The sequence below is a fragment of the Pteropus vampyrus genome, unplaced genomic scaffold (assembly GCF_000151845.1).
Source record: "Pteropus vampyrus isolate Shadow unplaced genomic scaffold, Pvam_2.0 Scaffold108, whole genome shotgun sequence".
Taxonomy (NCBI): domain Eukaryota; kingdom Metazoa; phylum Chordata; class Mammalia; order Chiroptera; family Pteropodidae; genus Pteropus; species Pteropus vampyrus.
Genome location: NW_011888889.1, coordinates 4048390 through 4060892, shown reverse-complemented (window position 1 = coordinate 4060892; position 12503 = coordinate 4048390).

The following is a 12503-nucleotide window of genomic DNA, read 5'->3' as shown; positions in this document are numbered from 1 at the left end:
TCATGAAATGTCCATTTGGAAGAAAATAAAATCCATCCTACCTCACCGTAGGGGTGAGTAAATATTACTTTATACATATATTTAGAACTATATATATTTAAAATATATATTTTTTTCTGTTTCATTTTTTTAAAATAAAAACATCTTAAGTAGTTGGACACATCAAATCAGGACAAAATAATGTGGAATGTAATAATGATTTCTAAGTTGTCATGGTTACTTGCTTGTCAAATAATGTTGTTAACTCATACACCATGTGTCAGTAATAGAGCCACATAGCAAAACTTTGAAAGTCACCATTCACCTAAGGTAAACAGGCCACGATAAAAATGTGAAAACGACGGCATTTATACAGTTCTTGCCTGCAATATGAAATAACCATTCTTTTGCCAGAATCCAGAAGCTTCCAGAATGAAAAATAAAATTTTGAGTTGAATATGATCTCAACAGGAAATTAAATACAACTTTCTATCTTTTTGGAGGACTACCAACAGTGTCTCCTTGCCTCAGATCTGCTTCCAATTCTTAACTGGGTTCCAAAAAGGAAAAGGACTAACACTCCACAGTTACAGAATATATCGTGTAGCTACGCACTTACTCATTTTTGGTTGTTTTAGACTGTCAATTTGTTTTGCTTTTTCTATGTAATAAAACATTATAATAAATTTTACTACATACTATAATAGGTATGTCCAATTAGGTAGAGAAAAATAGAAATAAAAATAATATGGGAAGGTATATATTGGCAAATATAACTCACTTTTATTTAATTTAAAATGGAGAAATCTTCATCCTAATTGTTCAGTTTATCCTTTAAAAATTAGGATTTTTGCTAGTGACAGCCAGAGAGCAGGGAGGTTGGGGGGCTGAGAGAAAGCAGTGAAGGGTTAAAGAAGTACCAATTAGTAGCTAATAGATGGTGACAGGGATGGGGAGCATGCATAGGGTGCCAGGAATTCAGTTAGCATTTATGTAATGGCTAGGTGGAGAGCCAGAGGAGAAAAAGAGCAATTGGGGGGATCATTTCATAAACTATATAAATATCTAACCAAAGTACTATATACTTGAAACTAATAATAAAATAAAATTTAAAAAATTAGGATGTTGATATTAACAAAAAGTTCAAATACATATTTGCATGACTTTAAAATCAAAATAATTTAATATATGCAGGTAATGTGTAGAAAATACGTATTTGTTTAACTTCTTACAATTCTAAATATCCAGACCAATATTTCCTAAACTGTGTGCCTAACACAATATGGTCTTTGAAAAGAGGGTACTGAGTTAAATAAATTTGAAAAAACTATTCATCAAGACTTACAATTCACCTTTACATGCTAAAGGTTTTGAAATGCTTAAGCAAAATATAACAGTACTAGTTTAACTTTATTTCATGGCATCTTTTTTCATAACAAACTTTCATCATATAAGCATAAAAAGCATAAACGTTTCCCGAAAAAGATAAACGAAGATGACTCTGCAATAAAAGCATGCAACAAGTCTGTCCAGAAGACTTTCTTCCAGCGTAGTGCTGCACATTTACTTATTTTTATCATGAAACTCTAGTAAAATCTATTTTTGCAACCATTATGGTAAATTATGTGTGACACATTTAATAAATGATAGTACTATGCTCATTAAAAATATGAGTATGTAATAACAGATCTCAGAAAAATATCAGTCAGAAATCAATGTGTGAAAATGGCAGTAGGCAGAAAAAGAACAAGGATTTCTTTAGTAATAGGCTTTCCAAATGAAGTTGCTTGAAAGAAAAATCAATACAGTTCTTTGGTCCTTGGAATGATAAAATTAACGCCGTCTTGTTTCAGAGCAATCCCTAGGACAACTGATTTTCATAATGTGAGAAGAGAAAAATAATCAAATGTAGAAAATGAACAGAAATGTTCTAGTTTAGAGCACACTCATGAAATTCATTTTCCCCAGATTTACAAAGGTAAAATTGACAATCAAAATAGTTTATATTTAAGGTATACAACTTGATGATTTGATATATGTATACGTTGTGAAATAATAGCCATAATGGAGCTAATTAACATAGCCATCAACTCACATAATAACCATCTCTTTTTTACATTTTAGTAGGGAGTATACAAAGTAGAAAATCATATAAATGATCACTGTTGCATTTACATTAAAAAGAATGCATTCTTTTTAAAGGATATGAGAGATTATTGAAAAATAAACACTTTTAAAGGGTAAAATGTATTTAGATAAACTGTGTAACCTACATTTAGACGTATACACATACAAATATATATGTGCAAAGTATAAACACACAAACTTCATACACATACATGTAATGTGAATGCACTAATGTCGTACGCAAAAATAATGGGGTGCCAGGGGCATATATACCTTAATTCCCATTTCTGTATCTATGCTTCCCTCACCTTCATTCCTAATTCCTTCTCATACTGGCAACTATAGCTTTCTCCAATTATCCTATATCTATGATCCTAGTTACATTTGAAAGCTGTTATTCAGGGGAATTTTCTCTGTCCACTGGCATTTCTTGTCCACCAAAGAAATCTCTTTGGCAAAAGGCTGTTTGGAAACAGTAAGTTACACTGAAAAATGCCAGAGTAGAGGTATTTCAATGGAGTTATTTTAGTCATAGTACATAAATTCCAAGAATACTACTACCAAAATAATACTTTAAAATCTAAATGAAGAAATGTACAAAATAATAAAGGCTTTTAAAACAATCTGTAAAATGCTCTTTCAAGTGCTCTTCCAAGAATTTTATCAAATAAGTAGGCGAAGTTATGAGAAGATAGATTCTCCATAAATATTAGTAATTCCTTTGTATACTTTTGGAAAACACACTATTCCTTTCAGTATACTAGGACATTACTTTGAGAAATATTGTTATACACACAATTCAGAAGGTCTCACATTATAGAAGAATCTGCCACTTTGCTGAAAGCCAGTCAAAGGGACTCCCAAATCATTTTTATTAGGTTGCTAATCCTGCAAAGCCTTTGCAAGCAAGAGGATTGGCAGGTGGCATCACTTGGAAATGAGAGTGACACAAATTTGCTATATCTCATTTGTGTTTCTCTCTGCAGTAAAAATGTTTTCTCAGTCAGTAAAAATTATTTTACATCTATCTTACTGGTTTTTTTTTCTGTTTCTCAGCCCCCTTTCTTAAAGAGTCGAGATTAATAATAATAATAATAATAATAATAATAATGATGATGATGTACGGAGTTTACAAAGTTTTCATGCATCTAGATAAACGGTACCATACAAAAATATCTGTAAATTTAATATTAAGCCATTTGAAAGTAAATCCATTTGTATATGTATATCAGCTATTATGGCAATTTAACTTGAGATACTGCATACTCCAGAAGTAAAATATATATAGTCTTACATTTCTAATATGTTAGCCATTTTAACATGCTTTCCAGTAGACTAATAATTGTTGGTTTTAAAAAAAAATCAGAACTAGATTTTGCATTTAAAGTACCAACTAAACACACAATAAATTAACATACAGGTTTGTCAAATAATAGTGATACTCTCTACATACTATAAGGATTAACAGTCCTTCTATATGGAAGGTGAATTTTAAAAAATGAGTTTTTAAAAATACATTCTATGAGCAATTGGTAAATAACAAATATGTAAGATTTTTACTAAAGTTCTTTGATTATCTACTGCCTCAAGATGATAAAATATTTATAACTAGAAATATAGCACTAATCATACTATTTAGATAATATAGGTATAGTATAGAAAAACAAAACAAGATTCCTTACTCAAGAAAGTCAAATTTTTGACACCCCAAATAACAACAACTTATAGTGAGAACCTGATCGAAATCCTGCCAGGATATAGAAACCATAGAAGAAAGGACGAAAATAGTTCAAGATATGGTAAATAATGCAATGTTTTTCTCAACTAAATGTTAGCAGAAATATGGAATTGTTACTGTGCCAAGTTATTTTTTCAAATATGTCTCAAATTTACTAGTGACCCTAACACACTGTGAACCATATCGGTATAAGGCAGTACTTTGATGTGGAAGATCATATTCTGTAATCTGCATGTAAAATTTAACCTTTCTTTTAAGGCAAACAAGCATTTGACTTTGTATTTTGTAGTTTTATAAATAAGATCCCATTTTGAGAGATGACAAAATATTGATTTTCTTTTGTTCATCTAGACATGAACAAAGTTCCTCTTTTTGTACAGAAAACCTTTATGGATAACTAGTCCTATACATGTAAGTAGCCTTAATCTATATTCACAAGTATGTAGGCACATCAGAGGATTTGAGTGGGGCATATAACTGAGACATAACTATTTTCAAAAGAACAATATCTATTACTTTGGTTATTTATTAACTTTGTTATCTGTATTAATTTACTGTTAGATTTGTGCATGATATCCTTATTCAGTGTCAGAAAAAGGAGTCATACTCAAAGCATAACATAAGCATGACTTTTCATTAAGTAATGTAATTTTGTAAGTAGTCACATTTTTTCCAATAGTTTGACTGTAATTAGACTCATTACATAAAATATGTCTTGGCGTATCTTAGTATATATAGTTATTAGCTAATCAAGATATACATTACCAAATAAATCTCTCTGCCTAAATAATCAGTCATAATACATCAGTTCCACTGTAATCTCATGATTATACTTAATTTTATATGATGTTTTATTGACAAAATAATTTAAAATACAATGTTGAAAATTCCAATAACAAGGTAGCCCATTGAAGCATGAGATATATTTTTTATCGGCTGACTCATAATTATTTCTTTTTTCCATTATAATTTTAACCAAGTAGAAGGAAAATTTATTGAGGAGATCCTGATTAACTGATCTTATTCCTAATTGAAGTTTTCTTTAAAAGTTTAATCAATAAAATTACTGGGCAAAAGAGACTGTCCAAATCATTCCTAGTAATATAACATTAAGATTAGATTCTTTATTTAAATTTTCAATCCTTCCATTGGTTTAGACATTTCACTGTGATCCACAGCAAAAACATGTCATTATAAATTGATCAACTAAATGCAGACTGTAGCTCTCAACTGTCTGTTAATAGATCATTAACTTTGAATGCTATTTCTACATATATGTTTCCTGAACTTAGTGGGGCTGAACTAAAAGGGAAGACAAGGAGAGATGGTGTATTTGTGTATATTTTTCTTCATGTGTATGTATTCTGACTGCATTTAAAAAATGAACAATGATTTCTGCTGTCTTTTCCATTATGTATCATCTATACCTTTTTCTCATCATTAGAGTAAGAGGTGAGTATAAAATATGGAATCATATTTGTTTGGCTTTTAACATTTCAGAATACTCTAAGCTCTATTATCTCATGTTACCATTACTACATTCCTGCAGGATGTTAGGGCAGTAATTATACTTATTATTTTTATTTAAATATGAAAACTATATCCATAAAAAGAAACCAAGAAAGTGTTGCCCTCTTGGCAAATCATACAGATAGGAGCAAAGTTAAGGTTCCTATTAAAAATGACAGTCTAATTCTGTAGATGATATTCAGGAAGATACTATGCAGTTTTCTTAAGGGACAGATGAGGTGAACATCCTCATATCTCCTTCTTCCCAGTTTTTTTACTCATCCTTATAAGGGAGAATTTAAGTGATTAAATTGCTACATCTGAAGTAAGTGTAGCAGCAGAGCATCTAATCACCATGGTTACACCTGTGCGCTTCACCCGACTAGTTCTCATAACTAAGTCCACAGTTTCTGGATGGTATAAGTTAAGAATACTTTTTATCACAAAAGATTAAAAACACTTCTCTGGGTAATATTCCTGGAGTCTCTTATATCACTTTTAAATAAAATTTATCATATCTCTTTCAAACAAATTGTACATAATTATTTTATAAATTCAAGAATCCTCTAATAAGAATATTCCTACTCCTTAGAAATGTGCAATACTCATTTTAAGATATTCATGTATAAACAAAATAAATAATAATAAAGTGACAAATAAATGAAATAATTTGTTATAATGGAAACAATTCTGTATTTTATTTCCTCACTGAAACTTTCTATACAATTATTTCCTCTGACTAAACTTAGTGAGGAAAACAAAATAATTTTTGTTTTTAATATATTTGGGGAAGGCTTCATTATTAATGTAGTCAAAAGACTGTAGATGGGGTCCTGCTTCACCCATTGCTTTGGGTGGAGGCATAAGAATGCCTGGTTACCTTCAGAGAGTAGGCTTTTCCAATTTTAAGAGTGTCGATATTGACCAGCATACATTACAGGATTGCTGTCAAGAGCTGGCTAATAAATTTTACAAAATATTTTGAAAATTATAAATCGGCACATAAGTATAATTAATCAATCTGGAGGCAACATGTTTTGGTTATTGGCATGGACACCCAAGGACAAGTGAATGGCTTTAAAACTTCTCCCCAGTGTCCAGCTCTGTGACCTTGCATGAAATGTTCTCCTTTCTATACATCAGTGAGGATAATAACAATACTTAGCTTTTGCATTAGTAGGAGACTCAGTGAGTTAATATTTTTAAATTACTTAGAATAGTGTATCTTACATGTTGGTAATATTTATTTATATTTGTCAAATAAATATCCCAGATGTCAATTGTATATTGATCTTTTCAGTCTTCTCGGAGAGTACACGAATAGAATTAGAAAGATGATAAAAATTAAAATATAGATTCTGTTTGAACAATTAAAACCAATTAGGCTTAATATTACGTGCATAGTAATTTTTAACAGTAACAATGTCTACCATTTATTAAACATCTACTAATGATATTTACTACACTCCTCTTTATATGTCTTTTTGCTTAGCTTCACCATAATCCTTTACGCAGAGCTTATTTTTCCATTGTAAAGATGCAGAAACTAATGCCAGTAAATGGTAGAGGTTAGACTGTCACTTATCTGGGCTGCTTTAGGTAAATTATTTATTGTTTGAAAGTGAATGAACTAAATAAAATGTGGAAGACATTCTAGCTTTTGACTTTTGTAGGGCTGAGATCACTGACTACTGGACTAGGCTGTCAGACACTTAGGAACAGAGCCTTAAAGATCATAATAACTCAAACTGAAGTTGTGCTACAAGACTTGAAAGCGGCACTTAATGATTCCTGGACCCCATGCCAGCAATCTGCCACTTTAAATATTACTGTCTTTTCTACAAAGAAAGCTAGACAAATAAATACACTGTTAATCAAGAAGTTCTGAACCACTTATGAAGAGGAAATATTCAGTGAAGGTAAGAAAATAAATTAGAGTCAACTGAACATATCTGCCATTAAAAAAATAATAATAATTTAGAGAAAAGCAATAGAAAGACAGCATTCTAGTTTAGATAATGGGCCCAAGACACTTAATAAAACAGAAGAAAAGATGATAATAGCATAAGAGGATAGTGTGAAGGAGGCTATTAGTATATCTGAATAGAGACCAAATAAAGATGGACAGAGAGAAAGGAGCTCTGGAAATGTTATGGACTTCCTCTAGAAATATATAAGAAAAGGTGAAAGTAAGTAGTCATATAGGTAAAAAGTTAGGCAGTTAACTTCTATACAATTAGAAATTATTAGGATGCTTAGTTTTGCACCTAACTGTATTTGTTTAATTCATTCTAATATAGATAATGAATTATTTATTCTAGGATGTTTCATTAAGAATTACTATTTAAAAGACTTACTGCAGTAGCTCTGTGGTAGGCACAGCATACCCACTTAAAAAATAAGTAGTAGCTTGTGAAGCCTCATAATACCAGCATCACCCAAGGTCATACCCTTTCTCAAGCAGCCCATATCCGGTTACCATTGAATGTGGGCTAAAAAGGTCTAGCCCCTACCTGATTTCAGGACAATCTTAAAGGGCCATCCTAGCTTTATAAATTCTGTAGTTTGGCTGAGGACTCAGTTACAACTGCATGAGAGTTCAGCCTCTCCTTCTGCCCAATTTGCCTTCCTTCATTTCTCTAAGAAAGTTCATGAGAACACTGTCTCATGAATGTCCCTGCATTCAAATTTTAATTTAATAAACTAAGACAATCTGTGAGGCAGCTAAAGTCCTCCAGAATAGTGTTGTAGTGGTAGGATCTTGAACTCACATCAGAAAAACCTGAGTTCAAATATCGGCTCCTCATTTATCATCTGTGTGACTCCAGGCAATTTCTCCATTATAAAATGAAGAGAACATTAGCTCCTACCTATAAGATTGTTGTGAAGATTAAATAGCGTAATTCATATGTGTATAAAATAAATGCTTACTAAACAGCCAACATTTAATAAATGTTAGCTGAAATTGAAATTGCAAACCTCTTATCTGTGCTTCTCTAAATCCATATATTAAAAAAAAAAAATCTACCCAATGGACATGTGCTCTCCTAGATAAACAACTCCAATCATGCATTGGCATATTCAAAGTTTTATCAATAGTGGACAGATGTTGCTACCAGAAGAATTGCACAAGTCCCTGACATTATTTTACAGATGAAAAGACTGCAACAATCAACAAACTGAACAACTCCTGTGATGACTCTGTATTCTCCTTTCCATACATCTTGTTACAATTTAATAAAAGATCTCTTTTTGTAGGAGTCCAAATGTTTTCAAACAATGAGTGGCCTTTAGAAACATAAAGAATGGGCTGAACACCGGAAATACTAGATTAGAAAATAAAAGTAAAAAGAGTACTAAGCAATCTGCATGGTTTTTATACACCAGGTAATAGAAATCCATGAAAACATACTTTTTGCAATACAGTAACCCCCCCTTATCTGTAGGGGATGCCCAATGAATGTCTAAAACCATGGATAATAATGAACGCTAGGTATACAATGATCATTACTATACATACATATCTATGATAAAGTTTAATTTATAAATTAGGCACAGTAAGAGATTAACAACAACTAATAACAAAATAGAATAATTATAATAGTATATTATAATAAAAGTTATCTGAAAGTGGTCTCTATTTCTCTCAAAATATCTTATTGTACTGTACTCACCCTTCTTGTGATGCTGACAGATGATACAATCCCTAAGTGATGAGATGAAGTGAGGTGAATGGCATAGGCACTGTGATGTACTCTTAGGCTTCTATTATTAACCTCAACTAAACACTTATCACTCACTATAGCCACAATTTTTAATTTTTGGTGTGACAGCAAAACTAGCACAAATTTCTTTTTCCTTCTTCACAATTTCATGTGGAAAAAAATTTGTTTTTACCTAGATTTTAGCAACCTCAGCATTTTTTTTTTTTTTAATTCCTCTTTAGGTCAAAATCTTTCACCTTTCATTTAAAGGAAGCTCTTTACAGCTTCTTTTTGGCATATCCTAATTGCTAGCATCACTTCTCTCTGATCTTTGTGGTCATTATTAAGTAAAGTTAGGGTTACTTGAACAAAAGCACGGCAAAATCAGTCAATCTGATAACAGAGATGGCTACTAAGAGACTAAAGGCCAGGGAGCGTCTACAGTGTGGAGACACTGGACAAAGGAATGAGTCACATCCCAGGCTGGAAGGAGGGGCACCGAGCAAGATTTTATCACACTACTCAGAATGGCATGCAATTTAAAATGTACGAAATGTTTATTTCTGGAATTTTCCATTTAATATTTTCAGATTTGTGGTTGAGCTCAGGTAACAAACTGCGGAAAGTGAAACCACAGATCAGAGAGGACTACTGTATAATGAAACCTTTCTGGTGGTTTAAGAGCGTTCAGATCACTTTTCATTTATCTAAATACCCTTGATTTTATTTTCTTTACCATCGAGATGTTGATGGAACTTGAAGCTATGCCAAATCATACTCATCTCTGCTTTGGCTTTTTAATTTAATTGATTTTATCTCAAATAATCCTTAGTCAGCTTCAGACCCTGGAGAACCAGCTGCGTAAGAGATGAAGCATTAGAAAATACCACAAGCATAAAAGGACTGTCTACAACTATTTTTGTAATGACATTATTACTGGGCTAGGCAATTTAGTCTTGGACTCACCATGCCTTTGATATTTGATATCAAATAATTAAATAAAGATAATCTTTAAGGAATGCCTTCAACTTTAAATATTATCCATTCTATCAAAAGTTTTTAGAACAAAAATCATTTTTGCTAAATCAATATTACTTGAGACAATTGTGATTTGAGTGAATATAGATCATCTAATCCTAAACGCTTAGATTCCCCCAAAAAAAAAGATGTTTACAATTTCATCTTCAGAATCATGAATACAAATTATTTATACATGGAATAGTTTGGAGTACTCCACTAGACCCTAAGAACATAAACAATATAAGATATGATCCTTGTCTTCTCAAGCACGAAGTATTTTTGCATCTATTTAAAACAAAATAACAATTCATGGCAACATGTATGTGTTAAATACATAGAACAGGAAATAAAAGTTATCATTAAGAGGAACCAAATTAAAAACTGACTTGCCAAGATCCAGGGATGTCAAAGAAAATCTTAGAGAAAGTTGTCTTCTTTCAAAGAGTTATGTATTTTAAACTTAACCCTAGAGGAAGAACTGAAATTTCTATCATCAAATTCTAACTCACTGAATCAATTTTACAATTGAAAATTGAATGTCTATACATTAAGGTCTATCTTTCTCTTTTAAATAGATTTGAAGTCCTTAACAAATGAAATACTATATCTTTTTCTGAACTGGAATTTAAACATCTCTAAGTGTTTGAAAGGTTATTTTCTGATAGAAAACTATGAACTCGAGTGAAATTGCTCTGTAACTTCAGAGCAGTGTTTTGGATAAAGTCAGCTTTCACAGGCAAGATAGTGTCAGTTCCTAGAAGACTAATCTAGATGGTTTTTAATTCTGCTTTGTCTTGATAAAATGGTTGCTATTATCTACTACAATATTTCTAATAGAAAATTGAAAATGTCTCCAATTAAGTATATTGTTTCTAAAAATATGTAAAATGAGCTTTCTTAATTTTCAGAGAAAAAGAGAACCTCTCTAGATGAATGCCCAGAACTACAGATATAACAGAACTGGATGTGCAGAGACAAAATATAGATATGGCAGCAATTAAACAAACTAAAATTGTTTCCATAGTGTTTTCTCTTCATTTGGAATTTTTCTACAGCTACAAAATGGCAGATTACAAACTGAGTTAAAGAAGTTATTTCTTTTATGATACTGGGCAAACACACCCAGGAGGCCATATATTAACTGTGCCACTATCTGTTCAATTTATTAAAAATCACTTCAAGATTCCTTCTCTACTTCATTATATGTAGGATGGAATTCAAAGGCAATGAACAATTTCGAATCTGTTGGAAACAAATTGCATGGTAAACTATGTCACAAGAGAACAATTGTTGCTACTTAAGCAAAAGCTTCCTCTGTGCCATATGCTTAAGGCTACTGTTTTGTCTAAAATAAAACCATGTTTTCAAATTTTATTTTATAATCATCAGTACAACTAGTGATTATGCTACAAGGACATCTAAAATGGAATTATAGACTTTCTGATGTGGGGACCCACTCAGAACCCCAAAGTTGGTATGACAGTTGTTTTAAGCTGAAAATTTGAGATTGAACAGATGCAGAAAGAAGCCTTTTTTGGAGTTTCCTTTATCTGACTAAAAGCAGTAACTTCTAGAAAATGAGGCTGCCATAAATTACTCCCAGGAGAGAGAGCAAAGTAAACCTACCATCAACCTCCTTTGGGGGAAAGACCAGTTGCATCCACATAAACAAACATTAACATAACATTTTTTTAAACCTTCCCTTTATTCTAAAAATCTATTAGCCTTTCCTAAAGAAATCTGTTTGTTCTTCACATAGAAGTCTTTTCTCCCTCTTCCCCCACTAGGTTAAGTATATAAGCCTCTCATTATAACCATTCAGGGAGCTAGGTAATTTTTTTATTAGCTCTGCCATGCATATAAATAAATCTTTTTTCCCCGTTAATCTGTTTTTTATAAGTTTTATTTGTAAGTTCACATTTACTAACCAAGAGGGTAAAGGAAATGGTTTTCCTTCTGGACAATAGCAATCAAGGTACCTAAACAATATTTCAAATATCAGATATGATAAAGCTGATCTGTGTATCAGGACCCATAAAATGGAGACCACACTACTGGCTCTGCCCAGGTCACAAGTCTAACCTACTTCAACGTGCACTTGAAGGAAACCTCTGTCGATGAAACCTAATGCACGCAATCACAGTCCTCTATCTTAGCTTTAGCTATTTTACCTGACCCTAGGTAACAGGACCTCTTAGCCTTAAAACGAAAACCCAGATCTCCTAGCAACCATGCCCCCCTTTACGCATTGCTGCTTCTAACTATAAAACCAACTTTTGTCCAAAATGCGCGAGCAAAGTGCACCACTGCTTGTGATGCACTGTACTCCCCCAAACCACGCATTGTTTTCCTTTGAATAAAGGACAACAAACTCATCACTAACTTGTTTTAGTTTGGGCGATGACACGGGACTGAAGACAGCGGCT